Source organism: Phyllostomus hastatus, unplaced genomic scaffold (assembly GCF_019186645.2).
Source record: "Phyllostomus hastatus isolate PE091 unplaced genomic scaffold, TTU_PhHast_1.1 phas_contig_150, whole genome shotgun sequence".
In the NCBI taxonomy this organism is placed as follows: domain Eukaryota; kingdom Metazoa; phylum Chordata; class Mammalia; order Chiroptera; family Phyllostomidae; genus Phyllostomus; species Phyllostomus hastatus.
In genome coordinates this window covers 19,850,880-19,865,257 of record NW_025333611.1, presented here as the reverse complement: position 1 = coordinate 19,865,257, position 14,378 = coordinate 19,850,880, and the positions used below count along the sequence as shown (strand labels likewise).

At 58.0% G+C, this 14,378-nt stretch overlaps 1 protein-coding gene and 1 long non-coding RNA gene across 8 annotated transcripts in view; one reads left to right on the top strand and one right to left on the bottom strand.

Annotated features, from left to right (window-relative positions):
• Positions 1–1,658: 1,658 nt before the first annotated feature.
• LOC123811761 lies at positions 1,659–4,510 on the bottom strand. The gene is made up of 2 exons (XR_006784435.1): positions 4,376–4,510; positions 1,659–2,245 (listed from the first exon to the last, which is right to left on the bottom strand). It is a non-coding gene; the product is annotated as an uncharacterized LOC123811761 (long non-coding RNA).
• Positions 4,443–14,378, top strand: part of NDST1 (N-deacetylase and N-sulfotransferase 1) — a 56,978-nt gene continuing 47,042 nt past the window's right edge. For 2 of the 7 annotated variants that reach the window (XM_045828205.1, XM_045828182.1), the window contains exons 1-2: positions 4,901–5,092; positions 5,502–5,559. The gene's annotated coding sequence lies outside the window, so the exon portion shown is untranslated. Of the gene's footprint in view, positions 4,638–4,900; positions 5,093–5,501; positions 5,560–14,378 lie in introns of those variants that run through there. The other 5 variants (XM_045828173.1, XM_045828190.1, XM_045828163.1 and 2 more) reach the window with 3 other exon arrangements.

Genomic DNA, 14,378 nt, shown 5'->3' with positions numbered 1-14,378 from the left:
AATTACTATTCATTGCTTCCGTCCCCCACCTCAGTCAGTCTTAGGCTGGTTTCCAGAACATTTTATATTCATTGTTTCTCAGAAGCATGAATTATCATCCCATTTCACGGATTTTCTCCTTTATCGGATGTCAAGTTCTGCCAGAAGCAAACAGCCCTGGCCTTGGAAGGATTTGCTATGCGAAGGGGCGGGGCGGGGGGGGCCAGGGCCGGGCAGGGAGGAAACTGTTACACTTTGTGGTCAGTGCTATAATTACGGTGGCCATGTTATCCAACCACAAATCAAGTCACGTGGCCTGACAGAGGCTATTTTTCTACCTCCACTGAAGACCAGCATGAAATCATGTTGAGTTACACATTCATTGGATCACCTTTCACTTTTTTTAAGAAGCAAATGACATGAAATTTGGACTGTCCTTGACAAATCCCACTATAGTCCCAGAAAATCGCTCATGACTGGAGTCCATACAGCAGGAGCAGGAAGACTTCCTGGAGGAAGTGCAGCTTCAGCGGGCCCTTGAAGGCTGACCAGGTCTCTAGGCAGAGAAAGAGTGGGTGGCCTGAACGCCCTTGGGAGAGGACCTTCCCTTCTTGCTCTCAGGAACCCCAGGATGCTGGCTGAAATAGGCAGCTGTGTCTGGTTTCCGTTATGTTTCACTTTCATTGCTCCCAAGACCTCCTGGGAAACAAAATTGTACAGGCCTTCTAACCACACTGGTTGCATGGTTGCATCGTATTGTACCTTCTGATTCATTTACATGGCTCTCTCTGCTGCAGACGATACATTCCTGAGGACAGGGGCCTTGATCACGTCTTGTTCATCTCTGTGTCCCTCTGCTTTCCGCCAGCCCCAGGGTGGCGTGAGGGAGAGATGTAAGAGAGGAACTAATCCACGTCACAGGAATAAACAAATGATGTACCACTGGTGGGTATTTCGTAGGGACACGGTGTCCTCTGTGTTATGATAACTATGAACTTCAGTGTTGTCTGCTTAGGCAGTCAGTACGCGTGGGTTGCTGCCTTGTGCCAGGTGCTGTGAGAAACACGCCCCCCACCCCTGCAGCAGAGGGTATATTCTAGAGAGAGACAGGCAGCTGACACGTAACTACAGAGGTGATAAAGAGGCAGGCATGACCTGTAGACCAGGAAGCATGGTCTGGATTAGGGGTATAAGGAAAGCAGCAGGAGGAAATGAAATTTAACATGATACCCAAAGGGTCACAATTAACCACTTAGTTTATAAGTGGCAAAGCCAGCATTCAAACCCAGACTTATCGCGTGCTTATCATGTGATGGACACCATGCTGAGGACTTTACATATTCAGCTCATGTAATTCTCACAACATCCCTGGGAAACACATACTGTTACTATTACTACGCCTGTTTGGAGGTGAGGAAACTGAGCACAGAAAGGTGGAAAACCGGCCCAAGGTCACACGGCTCGGAAGGGGTGAAGCCAGCGTTCAAACCCAGGCAGCCTGGCTTGAGTCCACACTCCACGAGGAGCTAAGGAACGGTGCAGCAGGGCGGACCAATTTGGACAAGAGAGCAGATGAGGGACAACAAGGCAGGGACCTCACCTCCGAGCAATAGGGAGCTGTTGGTGGCTTTAAGTAGGAACTGGGCGCAAGGAGATTGCATCGGAATGACAAAGCAGGAGGCAGGGAATGTGTTTAAGAGGCTGTTAAGACGAGTCACGACATTCACACAAGGCAGAGAGAAGATGGCGGCTTGCACTGGGGTGGCTGGGACGGAGCACTGAGGGTGGGTTAGGGAGAAAGCTGGAGGCAGGACTGGTGGGACTGGCTCGTGGATGGGCGGTTTGGGGACAAGGGGCTGGTGTTGGATTTCTGAATTGGACTCACGGGAAGGGTGGACGATGAGTCCAGCCTTTGACTTGTGGAGCTGGAGAAAGGTGTCTTGGGGACAGCCAAGGGGAGTGTCCAGCAGGCAGTGGGGAGGCCATTTAGGGCTGAGGAGGGGTTTGGGCAGGGGTGGTTGTCAGCACAAAGAAGGCCCCCAGAGCTCTGGGAGATGTGGGTGGGTCCTGAGGGAAAGGAGGAGCAGGAGAGTCTGCACAGAGTCTCCCAGGGTGTGGTGAGAAATGCAAGTCCTCAGCTTCCCTTCGACCCACGGAGGAGGCCTTTCCCTGGGTGGGGCCTTGGCCTTGCCTCCTCCCAGGCGTTCTGGGGGACAGTGAGCTGGAGGGCCTCGGGTCCAGCTTGGTGAACAGCAGCTCTGAAGACCTGAAAAAAACAGGAAGAGTCATGAGTGATGGGGGTCGTGCCAGCCCACAGACGCTCCCCAAAGCAGTGAGTCTGCAGCTCCCTCGGCAAGATGCAGCCTCTCACTCAGCGTGGGGGACCCTCCTTCCCCGCCACCTTCCCACAGTGTGGCTCTCATCACGTCCTTCACCTGCTACCAGCCTTCTTGCTCCGTCGGGCCCTCAGGTAATGTGCAGTCTGCGGAGCCCCTCACACAAGGCCACTTGTCATCTGCTCCTAACCCTTCTCTCCAGTTTTCTTGATCATCCTTTCTGCCTTCTCCGCTCTTCTCCCCATGGCCCCTGCCCACTGCCCATGCAACACTCAATGTTTCTGGAGTGCTTTCCACATGGCCTTTGCTCAGGTTGTCCCTTGTGCTGAGAATGTCCATCCCCTACTCCAATCGCCCCACCCATTCCTCTTGATCCAGGTTAGAGGCCACCTCCCCCCAAAGCTCCCTCATTCTGCTTCCCTCTTGCTGTGGACCACAGCACTTGCCCTGGGTGTCCCCAGCCCACCTTCAGCTCCGATAGCTTTTGGACACAGGGAGGGACAAGCAGAGCACCTCCAAACCCACGTCCCTTTATGCCCTGCATCTCCTGACCAGGAGCACAGTGCCTGCCTGGCACAGAGAAGATGCTCACAGTGCCTCCTGGGAATGGAAATGGTCTTCCACACCAGAGATTTGCATGAGTAAGATTCTAGGGACTCCTTGAGCCTGTGTAAGAGCCAGACCACGCTCAAGGACCTGAGGTCACAGACCACAGGAACATGCATTATCAGGGGGAATTTGCCGGTGGGTGCTGATGTCCCTGGGCATCTCGGTGGGGTGATGGGAGTACGTACTAGGAAGTCACAAACCTATCTTGGAACACGGCCTGCAGTTCAGGCTTGTGGCCGCCACCATTAGGTTTGGTTCTGTCTGATTATGCTCCACCCAGAGCTGTCACAGGAACACGTCTGGGAGTCAGAAGCCTGGTTCCATTCCCCGGCCTCTTTCCTCCCCGGAGACATTAGTCTGGCTGAAAAGCCTTTCCTTTCACCAGAGGGAGGTTGCATTTGAGGGGAGCCAGGATGAGTCTATCCTGCTTTCACGGTCGGACAACGTGGCTTCTCTTTTCTCTTCCCTTTGCTCTGTTCTGTTCATATGTTTTTGAGCTTTGCTCCTAGAGTTAGATCATCTTGAGCCGCTGAAGGTCTTTAACACCAATGCACTGTTTTCCAAATTTGCCCAGCCTCATCTTGGATCCATCTGGAAGCAGTATTTCTGGGGGAGGGGCCCGATAATCTGCATATTAGCAAGCTCCTTTAGGCTCACTAATTAAGTTCCTCCCTCCCCCCATTTCTAGGCTGCTTCAACGACAGCAAAAAGCCCCCTCCTGGAGCAGTCAGCTCTGCAGGCAGCCTGAGGCTCTCACTGTGTTCGAGGCTCCCAGAAATCTTTGTCTCCTTGCTCTGGGCCTCCTGGTCCCCATCTGTTTGAGGAGGATGGGCACTGTGATGTTGCCCTTGCAGGGTTGTGGAGGTGGTTGAAATGACACTGTGGGTGGGAAACTGAGGCTCAGTGGCAGAAGAGATTTGCACAAGGTCACCTGCCTGCTATGTGCTGGGCTCTGGGGACTCATCTGCGAACAACTTGTTGGGAGAGATGACATTTTAGTATACAATGAAACCAGTAAATGAACCAGATAATAAAGATAAAGGAAATAAAGGAGTTTTCTAGAGTCGAGGCAAAGGTGGGGAGGGGGAGCCTGGAAGGCCTGCCCAGGAGGGTCACGCCAGCAGAGGCCTGGATGGCGGGGAGCCCGGAGGGTTGTCCTAAACCCAATGGTGGCAGAGCCGGGAGGCCCCCCCACCCCCCGGGCCTGGCCGGGGATCTCCCAGGGCCTTGGGAGGCGCGGTGGGCGCGGGTCTTTGTTTCCGTGGTTCTCTCCGAAGCCTCTCTGACCCCCAAGCACTGTTCCCTCTTTGACCCTGAATAACTTGTTGGTTTCCCCCGGGCTTTGTTTCTTCGGGGTCACCACCTCCGGGACGCCCGGCAGCCGCTCCCGGCCCTCTTGGGTCCTGTATCTGACACCCCCTCCCGCCCCCGCCCCCGCCCCCGCCCCCTACCCGCTCCGAGGCAGGGGTCAAAGGCAGCCTGTGTCACGTGGTCGCCGAGCAGCACCGAATCGGCCGGGAGAGCCGAGGGAGAATCCGGGTGGAAGCTGAGAAATCCAGCCCCTGATAGCAGCGTGGGGTCCCGCCCCGGCCCCCGCCCCGGGGCTTTTGCCGCACGCCCGCCAGCAGCCCGGGCCTCCGGAGCCGATCTCCGGCCGGCACCCACGCCCCATCACGGGATCGAGCCGTGCTCCCACGGCCGCAATCCGAGGAGGTAGGCGCCGGGGCCGGAGCGGGTAAAGGGACATGGGTTAGGGGGGTCCCCCCGAGCGCGGGCTCGCGGGTCTGCGCTCTGCGGGCCCATGGGGGGCGAGGGAGCTCGCCTCAACTTCCAGGCTGAAGGGAGACCCCCACCTCGCCGCCGCGGGAGGAGGGGAAGGCTGCAGGCTGCCCCTGCGCTGCCGGGGGCCGGGACTGGGGGCTGGGCATCGGGAGGGTGGGGTGGGGGAGGAGAGCGAGCCGGGGGCGGGGCGGACGGCGGCGGTGGCGGTAGTGGTGGTGGCGGCGGCAGCCGCGCGGGGCGGGGGTGGGAGCGGCAGGAGGCGGCCTCGAAGGGGTTAACCTCCGCCCGGGCCAGAGCCTAGCGGCGCTAGCACGGCTCGGGGACCCAGGCGTCCTGCGGCTCGCCCAGAGCGCCCCCTTCCCCGGGTAGCGCCCCAGCTGTGGCAGGTAAGAAGCCGAGAGGGCCGGGACCAGCCGGTCCCCTGTCGCTGAACCGGCGGGGCCAAGCCCGGCGTGCAGGCCGCGCGGGGCCCAAGCGGCCGCCGGCGCAAGTTTGGTGCGGGCGGGCGCCGGGCGGGCCCAGCGCTCGGGGTGGGAGGACAAAGGGGTGGGGGACCGCGTGGGGGCCGGGGGCAGGCCGGGTTGCGCGCGAGGGTAGCGCGGCAGCTGTAGGTCACGGATAATGTCACTCACGAGGAATGCCCCCTCCCCCTTCCCTACTCCTAGACAGGGGAAACTTTTGTCTAGCGAGGGAGGGGGTTAGAGGCCGGGTCCCCGCTCCGGGAAGGGTAAGGCAGCAAGACCGGTTTTCTCCGAGCTGTGAGCGGCCTGGTCTATAGCTCCTCTCTTCCCTTAGGTTCTCGGGAGCAACGAGTCCCCGCTTTGAACGCTGCTCTTAAACGCCCTGGGACCGGGTGAGGAGGGGGCACCAGTGGACGCGTGGGCTCTGGGACAGGCGGGGAACCTGGGGACTGACTTCCTGGCTCTTTCCCAGATTAGAGCATCTGGGTCAGCTAGGAGCTATGCCAGGGGGTGAAGAACCCTAACCCCAGTCACACCCAGTGCTATTACCACCCCCCACACCTCCCCCGAAAAAAGCATTCAAAATGGCCAGGGAAGTACTGGCCCCTGGTCTGAGGGTCAGACTGACCTGGGTGTCTGTTACTTCCCGGCTGTTGTGACCTTGGTGCCTTACCTTCTCCTAGCCTCAATTTCCTCGCCTGTGAAATGGGCTGAATAGAGCATCTGCCAGAATAAGGATGAAGTGAGCACCTCTGGGACCTCAGTCAGCAATGGCATGCTTATATTCAACAAGTATTGAATGTCTGTTTCCCATGGGCCAGGCACCGGGCTAATTGTATGTGTCTTTATTTCATTCTTTGATGTTACTTACTATTAACCACATTTTACAGAGGGGAAACCGAGGCACAGAACGGCAAAGGTCCACAGGTGGGAAGTGGTGGGGCTTGGTTTCCACTCCCCTCCCCCAGCCTGAGTCTCAGCTGACAGGGCTCCAGAAGGTCCTGCTGTGACCGGGCTCAGAGTTTCATTTCAGTTGAAATTATGAGGACACCTGCCCCCTCTTCCCACCACCCTCACCCCCAAGTGATGCTCCTTCTGGCTGGTGCTGCCATGGGTGAGGTCTTGTGCCCTGGCTCTTGTTGTGGGCAGCTGGAGCAGGAGGGGAAGTCAGTTGGAGCCCGGGCCTGCAGCTCCGTGGTGGTCCAATTTCTGTCGCTGGCTGAATCCTTGGCAGGAACGCTCTCCCAGTTCGGGTGGTACAGGGAGGAGCCCGTCTCCCTGGCTTTTGGCTGGGGACAGCTGGTGGCTTTGTCAGCAGACCTCTCTCCAGCACCCAGGGGAGAGCACTGCCTTTCATCTCCATTGAACTGAGTCACTTTCAGATCAGCAGGGGGCAGAGGTAGGGCTCAGAATCGAAGCCCTTGGGGTGATGAGAGATCTAAGGCCATGGGATTGATAGCTTAGGGTCCTCTTGTGTGACTCATCATCAGCGTCCTCAGTGCTAAGCTTATGGGCTGCTCTAGGTGCCCAAGCCCCAGAGGTCCTTGAGGACAGTTAGGGGGAGGGGAATTTGAGCCAGCGTCAGGATCGCAGAATCGTAACGGAAAATGCATGTGTGCATGGGTGTCGCAGCCCAGGGGGCACTGTGGGTGCTCATGAAATACCCTGTGAGTGACCCAGTGGGCTAGCCCAGACTCCCACTGGCTTCAGTCCCCGTGCTGGGGGCACCGTCTCATGACTGCTGGTCGGGCTTTCATTGGGGGCTTTGAGTGATTTCTTAAAAAATGGAAAGCAAATTGTTAGTTCATAAATGACATCTTAAAACAACGGAGTGCGGTAGGTCATGAAGGCAGTTCTTGGGAGGTGAAGCTGGTGCACTGCTGTTGAAACTGCTCCGAGGGCTGCCCCTGCACGACACCTTGGCCTCCCAGGGTCCGTAGGCTCTTCCTTGGCCCTGGGAATAGGGGCCCTTCCGGGTGCACAGTTCACTTTCAGCTTGTGGGGAACCCGTGGAAATTCCACTACCAGCTGGACTCTGAGGGGACTCAGAAGTGCAGGGAAACGAGTGCAGGGGCCCGAAGGCCGAAAGGAGTCCTGAGCAGTGGGGGTGACTGTTGGCGCGTGGTCAGACTTGCTTCGTCGTGCTCAGGGCTCTGGCCTCTTGGAGAATCGACAGGTGAAGGGAGGTGGTCGGCAAAGCGAGAAAAGACGGAAAGCTAGGCTCCTGTGAACAAGGGGGCACGCGAGGAACAGTTTTGCAATTGCAAGTTGTGCATGTGGTCACACATATAAAATAATAGGCTGGGGTTTTCCTAGGGGCCAGCTAGCACACTCTGTGTCTGAGAAACTTAGAAACAGACTCCAGTCTCTCTCTGCCCTGTGCTGGGGACCTGCGTGACCCGTCTTCCAGGCACTTTGGGACAGAAGCCAGGCCTAAAAGTCCCCAGAGACGGGGCAGATCTCTGCTGGAGTATGGCTTGAAATATCTGGGCCGTTGAGGAGATTTGGACATTCTTTACTTGCAGTGGAACATGAGGGTAATTTGTTAAATATATATGGAAAATGTCTGTGGATGGGGTGACAGAGACAGGAAGTGAGCTGAAGGTGCTGCTGGTTTCTGACCGGAGAGGCTGCTGATCTGGTGGGGGAGGGAAGGCAAGAAGGATCCAGTGATGGTGGACTTGATCAGTGATAGATGGGCTTCGGACTGTCAGTTGAGGGGAGGGTTCCTCAGGCCGTTAGTGTCTGCAGGGCTTCCTGGGGCAGGAAGTGTTGGTGAGGCTGCAGCCTGGTGATCGGGGCAGTGGGCGATGCGATCGGTGTGGGCAGCTTGTGGGCAGCTTGCTGGGCAGCTATCTGCGCGGGAGTTTGGACTTTGTCCTGCGCTGGTGGAGAGGACAGAGGGTTGTAAGCAGCTCGTTGAGTCGATGCCTGGTCCTGTGCCTTGTGCCAGGGTTCTCACAGACACTCCATTGAAATCTCACAATCCCCCTGCAGAGGAGCGGCTGCTGCTGGTAACCCCCACCCCTGCCCCGTTTTCAGACGGGGCGCTGGAGGCTCCGAGGGATCGAGTCACTTACAGAGCTATATTTGAACGCAGGCCTGAACTGTTTCTGCCCAGGTCATTTGGCCAAAAATGATGGCAAGACTGGCTGGGTTGCGAGCAGCCCAGGGATGACGCTGATCCTGGTCCAGCAGCGAGCCGACCCAAGTCTGACTCAGGCTGTGGGCCTGAGAGGGAAGGAGGAGGGAGCTGCCGGACTTGGCAGCTGCCCTGGGGACTGGAGCTATCGCAGGTGGTCTAAGGTTTGGGCAAGGACGCCTAAGTGACAGTGTCACTGCTTTCAAGCCCCTGCAGGGCTCTCTACAGGCAGAGGGCATAGTCTTGTCCTATGTGGCTCCTGTGGGCACTGACGGCACCAAGGTGACAGGGGAGCTAACAGGAGTAAACTCCTCAGCCAGGAGGCGAGGTCCCTGTCGCTGAAGGTATGCAAAGGGGCTGGAGAGTTGGAGAGGGTACAGGAAGCGTGTACAAGGAGGGTCAGGCCTGGGTGACCTCTTTCAGTTCCCATTTTAGCGTAGAATCTCAGCGTTGAGGGTGGTGGTTGGCCCACGTCCATCCTGTCTTTCTCATAGCTTTTCAGAACTGCCCCTCTCGCACCTCTCGGGAAGTTCCCCCACAGATGCTGGGCCCGCAGTGCTCCACCCGGGAGAGTCCTTGCCCATGGACTCTCCGTGGAACAGAGGCAGCCCAGCTGACCTACTAGGGGCCTCTCGGGACTTGTGGTCAGCTTCCAGAGCCTGTCTGCCAGAGCCTGTGTGCCAGAGCCTGTGCTGCCAGAGACTGTGGTTTCACAGAGGACTGGAACCTTTTTCTTCCATTCCCCAATCTGTGAAATGGGTTCCATTTCTCTTCCCTCAAATATGAGGAAGAGGCTGAATCATGACTCAGGCTGAATGGGTAGGGGCTGGAGGAAAGGCCTGGTGGATTTGAAGGTAAGGAGTGGGAGGGGTGGGGTGCGGGGCAGGGTTACTCTGCTCTTTCCTTGAATGGAGGTTTAAGGAGGCTTGGAGCTTGGTGCAAGGGGCGGACATGGATGTTGTGGCCCACGTGGCCTCAGGGCTAGAGCCAGTCTGTCACCCAAGGAATCACACCGGGAATGAAGCTCTTTTCCAGATGGAGGAGAGTTTGTGTTAAAGGGCTTTCTGGCTGCTTTCATTCCTATCGTTTTGCTTTTTGATACAGATTGGAGTTACCAGATTTTAAAATGTGTATCATGAATGAACACTTACTTATGGGAAGGCAAGGTCTGGGAGGTCAGCCACATGACTGCAACTCTCGGGTCTCCCATCCCCCTCAGCCCGCCTCTTCTCCCTCCCTGTGTGCGCCCCTCGCCTTCCTGCCTCCACGTCTCTGCTGATGGCCAGGGTGCTGCACCCCAGTCACTTCCCCTCACCCCTCCAAGTCCTCCCCCACCAGTGCCCAGCTCCAGCGTCACCCCTGCTTGCGGTCATCCCCTTTTCCTTCCCGCAGTCAGTCCTCCCGCAGTCAGTCCTCCCTCATCCGGTAGAGCTGGTTCTGCCCGGTCCCTGCTCTGTGTGCACAGGGCCTGCCCTCCGGCCCTCTCCTGGGCCCTTCGCACCCCCAGCTTTGGATTGGGGTCCTCACGAATGTGCCTCATCTTTCCTGGACTCGGTGCTGCGGGAGCAGGGGCCGCGTGTGGCCCATTTCCGCACCATCGGAGGCGGGCAGCATTGAAGAGTGGACAGCACAGAAGTCCTGGATTCAAACCCCAGCACTGCCAGCATCGGCTGTGGGGTCCAGAGCAATTATCGGCCGTCTCTGGGCATCGGTGCTCTCGTCTGCAGGAGGGGAGAAGGAGCCCTGTTTTGCTAGGGCGGTCGAGCAGATCGGAGTAAGAGCCCAGCGAGCAGGGGCCCTCCAGCGATGACTGGTTGTTAGTATCACTGTTTGTTTGCGTCCAGGGAGTGATCTGTCCTTTCAGAGATTGGGGGAAGACTCCCCGGAGTCTGGGTTCCCGAACTTTCTGTCTCATGGCCCCAGAGGGCTTGTTCCGATGCCAAACCGAGGCTCAGAGAGATAGGGCAGTTCGCTTGGGGTGTGGGAGCTGCCCGTCTTATCCAGGAAGCCTGGCGGATTCCTCTTTTTGTCACACTTGTTTTTCCTCTTCTCTCCTTTTATGAAGGTCAAGTGCTCGAGTTCTGTAAGCCCACACTGGAGGCCATGTTGGACGGTACCTAAAACTCATGCCACATCAGGCGGCCTGGCTGGCAGGCCCTGGGCTGCCCCCAAGACCCAGGGACACAAGGCATTAACACTGTGTGTGCTAAGGGCTGGAGCCACCAGAGGGCTCCGGCCCAACCTCTCTGTGTCTTGGGGTAGGGGAGAGGATGGTGGCAGGGAGAGGTGACCTGGGCCAGGTCTTGGAGCAGGTGGCTAGGACACAGACAGAGCAGAGGGTGGGAACTAGGCTCTGGAGCCAGACAGTCTGGGTTCAAATCCCTGCTGGGCCCCTTCCTACTTGGGGGGCCTGAGGCAAGCTGTTGAGTTCCTTCATCTGTACGAAGAGAACCATAACTGTCCCCACCTCCCAGCCTTTAGAAAGGTAATGTGGGAAGGTGCTTAACTACAAGCTCAGTCCATGTAGGTTACGGTGATTGTTTCAGTTGATGATGTGACTGATTAGGGAGCTCACCTCACCCTCCTCCCAGCAGCAGTAGGAGACAAGCACTCTGCCATTCCCGTTTATCAGATGTGGCAACTAAGGCTTAGCAAAGTGCGTAGCTCAGCCTGGAGAGGGTCAGGCTGGGGGATTACCATCGGGGTCTGCTGGTTTCTGAGGGGATGGCGAAACACCAGAAATGAGAAAACGTAAATAATCAGAGCTAGCCGAGAGGGAGGGGCTGTGTCTGGAGGTGCGGAGCAGAATCCTGGCGCTCACGTGGCTGAGGGGCGGTGAGGTGTCTGGCCTGGTTCAGACGTGAGGTCCGGCTCCACGAGGCTGGGTGTGGGTTCGCATCAGCCCCAGGCGGCCAGGACCAGCCTGTCGGGGCAGGTCCAGGGTGGCGGTCGGTGCAGGTTGGCTGCAGTCACCGCGCAGCTGCAGCCACCTCTGGTTTACCCTGCCTGCCCGGGCAGAGGCCAGGGGACGGGAACCGAGTGTCGTCACCGTCGCAGGCCTGCCGCGAGCCTGCCTCTGCCCAGACTCCAGCTGCCGCAGGAGTGCCAGCACCCCCTCTCCGCGTGCTCTCCCCATTCACCTGCCGGTCGAGTTAGTGGTTCTCAGAGTTGGTCTCTGGACCAGTGACACCAGCATCCCCTGGACACTTGTGAGAAGTGCAGATTGTCCGGTCCCACCCTAGGCCTGCTGAATCAGAAACGGGGGGCGCGTGGGAGGTGGGAGAGAGGGGAGAACCGCGGGGACCAGCAGTCTGTCTGAAGACGCCCTCCAGGTGATTCCTGTGCGTGCTCACATTCGAGAAACCCTGGTTGGGTAATCTTTGAAAAAACTGATGCTTCTCTCCTGAGCTGTCAGCATATTCAGACACCCAGTGAACGTGGGGGACCCAGAGGAAAGCTCGGTCTCTCCCTACCCTGTCTTCAAGGAGCCACCATTTTGTAACAGCTCTCTAACCCCCAGCGCAAGATCTTGTGATGCAGTGATGGGGTTCACAGGACCCCGACAGGATTGCAGGAGACATTGCGGGGGCCACTTGAGGAAGGCAGGACGGGGGGGGTCCGAGGGCGGGGGGCGATTTGTGGGTGGTGAGGATGGGTGCCAGGAACAAGCCGGCTGTGTTCTGGGACTGGGGCCAGAGCTGGGGCTGGGCAGCGAGCGTGGGTCCTGCCTGGAGATGGGCGTGAGCGGGGCAGGGCTGCGGGCGTGTGCGGGTGAGGGGGGCAGCCAGCTGCGGCCCGAGGGGGGCAAGGGGCCCTAGCTGTCACCGTCCGGTGGTTTTCAGCATCTCGATAATTTTAATGATGATCGTGTAATTGCTGCTCACATTTCCTGGGAGCTTATCAATGCTCGTTAGGCACTTTCCTGTAATCGTATCTGCAGTAATCCCCGGAGTAATCCTATAAATTAGGCACTGCTATTGTCCCCATTTGTAGGTGAAAATGCTGAAGCCACGTAGCCATGAGGCGGTGGGTGCAGGAATTCTGTAGAATTCTGTAAGGGTGCTTAGGAGCATGAGCGCATTGGGGAAAGGGCCATGGGGCGTTGTCCTGGGCTGCTGGCAAGGCAGACACGGCTTAGATTGGTTTGCTCGAGATACCAGGGTCTACGCGCTGTCAGGTGAGTGGGTCAGGCTGGGGTGTGTGTGCTGGGGTTGTGTTGGGGGGGTTAGGTCTCCAGCCTCCAACCTGGGGCCTCCACTGCAGACACGGTCACTCTTCCTGTCTGAGGGATGGGCCACGTGAGGCCCAGAGGGACTCAGTGCTGAGTTCCAGGCCCCGTGGTGAGGGCAGGGGGTGAAACCGGACACAGAAAAGTGGGTTTCCTCTGGTTCTAGCAGGAGCAGGGTGTGGTCAAGGTCAGAGCCCACTGTCTACCCTGTTGTTCTTTTCTGCCTCAGTGTCCCAAGGTACCACCCAGGAGGTCAAGGGCTTTCTCGACACACTGTTCCCCTTCATTTCTCAGCGGGAAACCGAGGCCCAGGGAGGGGCCAGGACTCGCCCACAGAGGCCCACACACGGCGTCACAGTTGGGACCACAACCCAGAGCTATCTCTGTTCTGACCAGGGGAGGGTTTGTTTCCCAAAAACTGCCCCTGCCTGCCCGCCCCCCCCCCCGCCCCCGATCTTTGGCAGGCTGGGTAGCTGGAGTCCGCAGGGTGGCCCAGAGCAACGCTGGGGGCAGAGATGGGCGTGTGCTAGGGAGAAAACTGCCAAGGAGGGTGGGGCGGCTTTCAAGAAGGAGAGTGCCAAGAACCCTGAACCCCAGACGGAAACCAAATGTATTTTCTTGGTCCTCAGAGGATATTTGGAACAATGGAAGTAGGAAGGGGGAAGTTGGACTATAAAAAGGGCTTCTTGATATCCTATAAAAAAAAAAAACAGAGAGTCTTTAAGTTCGACTTTTGTTTTTCTGGAGGATGTTTATGGAACTTCCTGCAGCAGGATCCCGGGCCCCGTGAAGTTTGTCAGGGGCTGGTGTTTCTAGACTCGGGGCTTTGGGTGGGGGCAGGTCTTGAGAGGGTTGTCTCCCCATTTTACAGTTGGTGGAACTGGGGCTCTCAGAGGAGGGAGGAGGGGCTTGGGGTCGAACGGTGAGGCCGTGGAAGACTTGGGACGAGAGCCTGGGTCTTGTGGTGTCTTGAAAGAGGCCGTTTTCTTGACTTACCTCTCCTAGGGCCCCGGTGGGAAGCCGGGTGCAGGGGCTGCGGGGGGTCCCTCTGAAAACACTCGGAGCCACTCCGTTCGTGGCCAGGCCAGGCCCGGTCCACAGTGAGGTGGACCCACGGGGTGGTGACGTGCATGGTGGGAGGAGGATGGGGTGGTTCGCCTGCTGATGCCACCCCCGTCCAGATGCCGGGGCCCAGCTGTGCACTGCCTGCCCAGCAGCTGGGAGCTGTGAGTCACACCCAGTGGGTGCAGAGGCAAGGGCTGTTGTGTGTCGTGATTCATTCTGCTCTCCCAGTCCTGAGGGATGACGAGGCCTTCAGCCCTGATTCATGCCCACGCCTGTGGACCCAAGCGGCTGTGTGTTTGGGCTCCAGGTCGACAAATACGAGGGCGTCCAGCGGGCTTCGGGGAGTCCCTTCCCTCTGCCACCTCCTATCTCCTGATCCTGTATGTCCTGTGACCTTGACCCCTCCATTCTCACCAATGCACGGATCTGTGAGCCCACGAGACCACAGGCCAAAGCAGGAGGCATTTCTGTGCAGAGAGCCTGTAGGTTTCATCAGGTTGTGAGAGGACTTGGCCTCCCCCAAGTGTGGGCAGGAGGGCGGGGGCCGCGGGTCTGCAGAGCAGGCCTGAGAGGAGGCTGCGGAAGGGGCACGCGGTTCCAGTGTAGAGCAGCCCTGCGGCAGCCCCGAGGCCACGCGGTTCAGAGTGCGGTCACAGAGACCGCTGTTGGGGTCTAAGCCCGCACCTTCCCTTGCAAGCTGCATGATCTTGGGTGAGTTGCTGTGTCTGTACTTCAGTTTCCCTGTCTATAAAATGGGAATAATAAGAAGAGTTAGG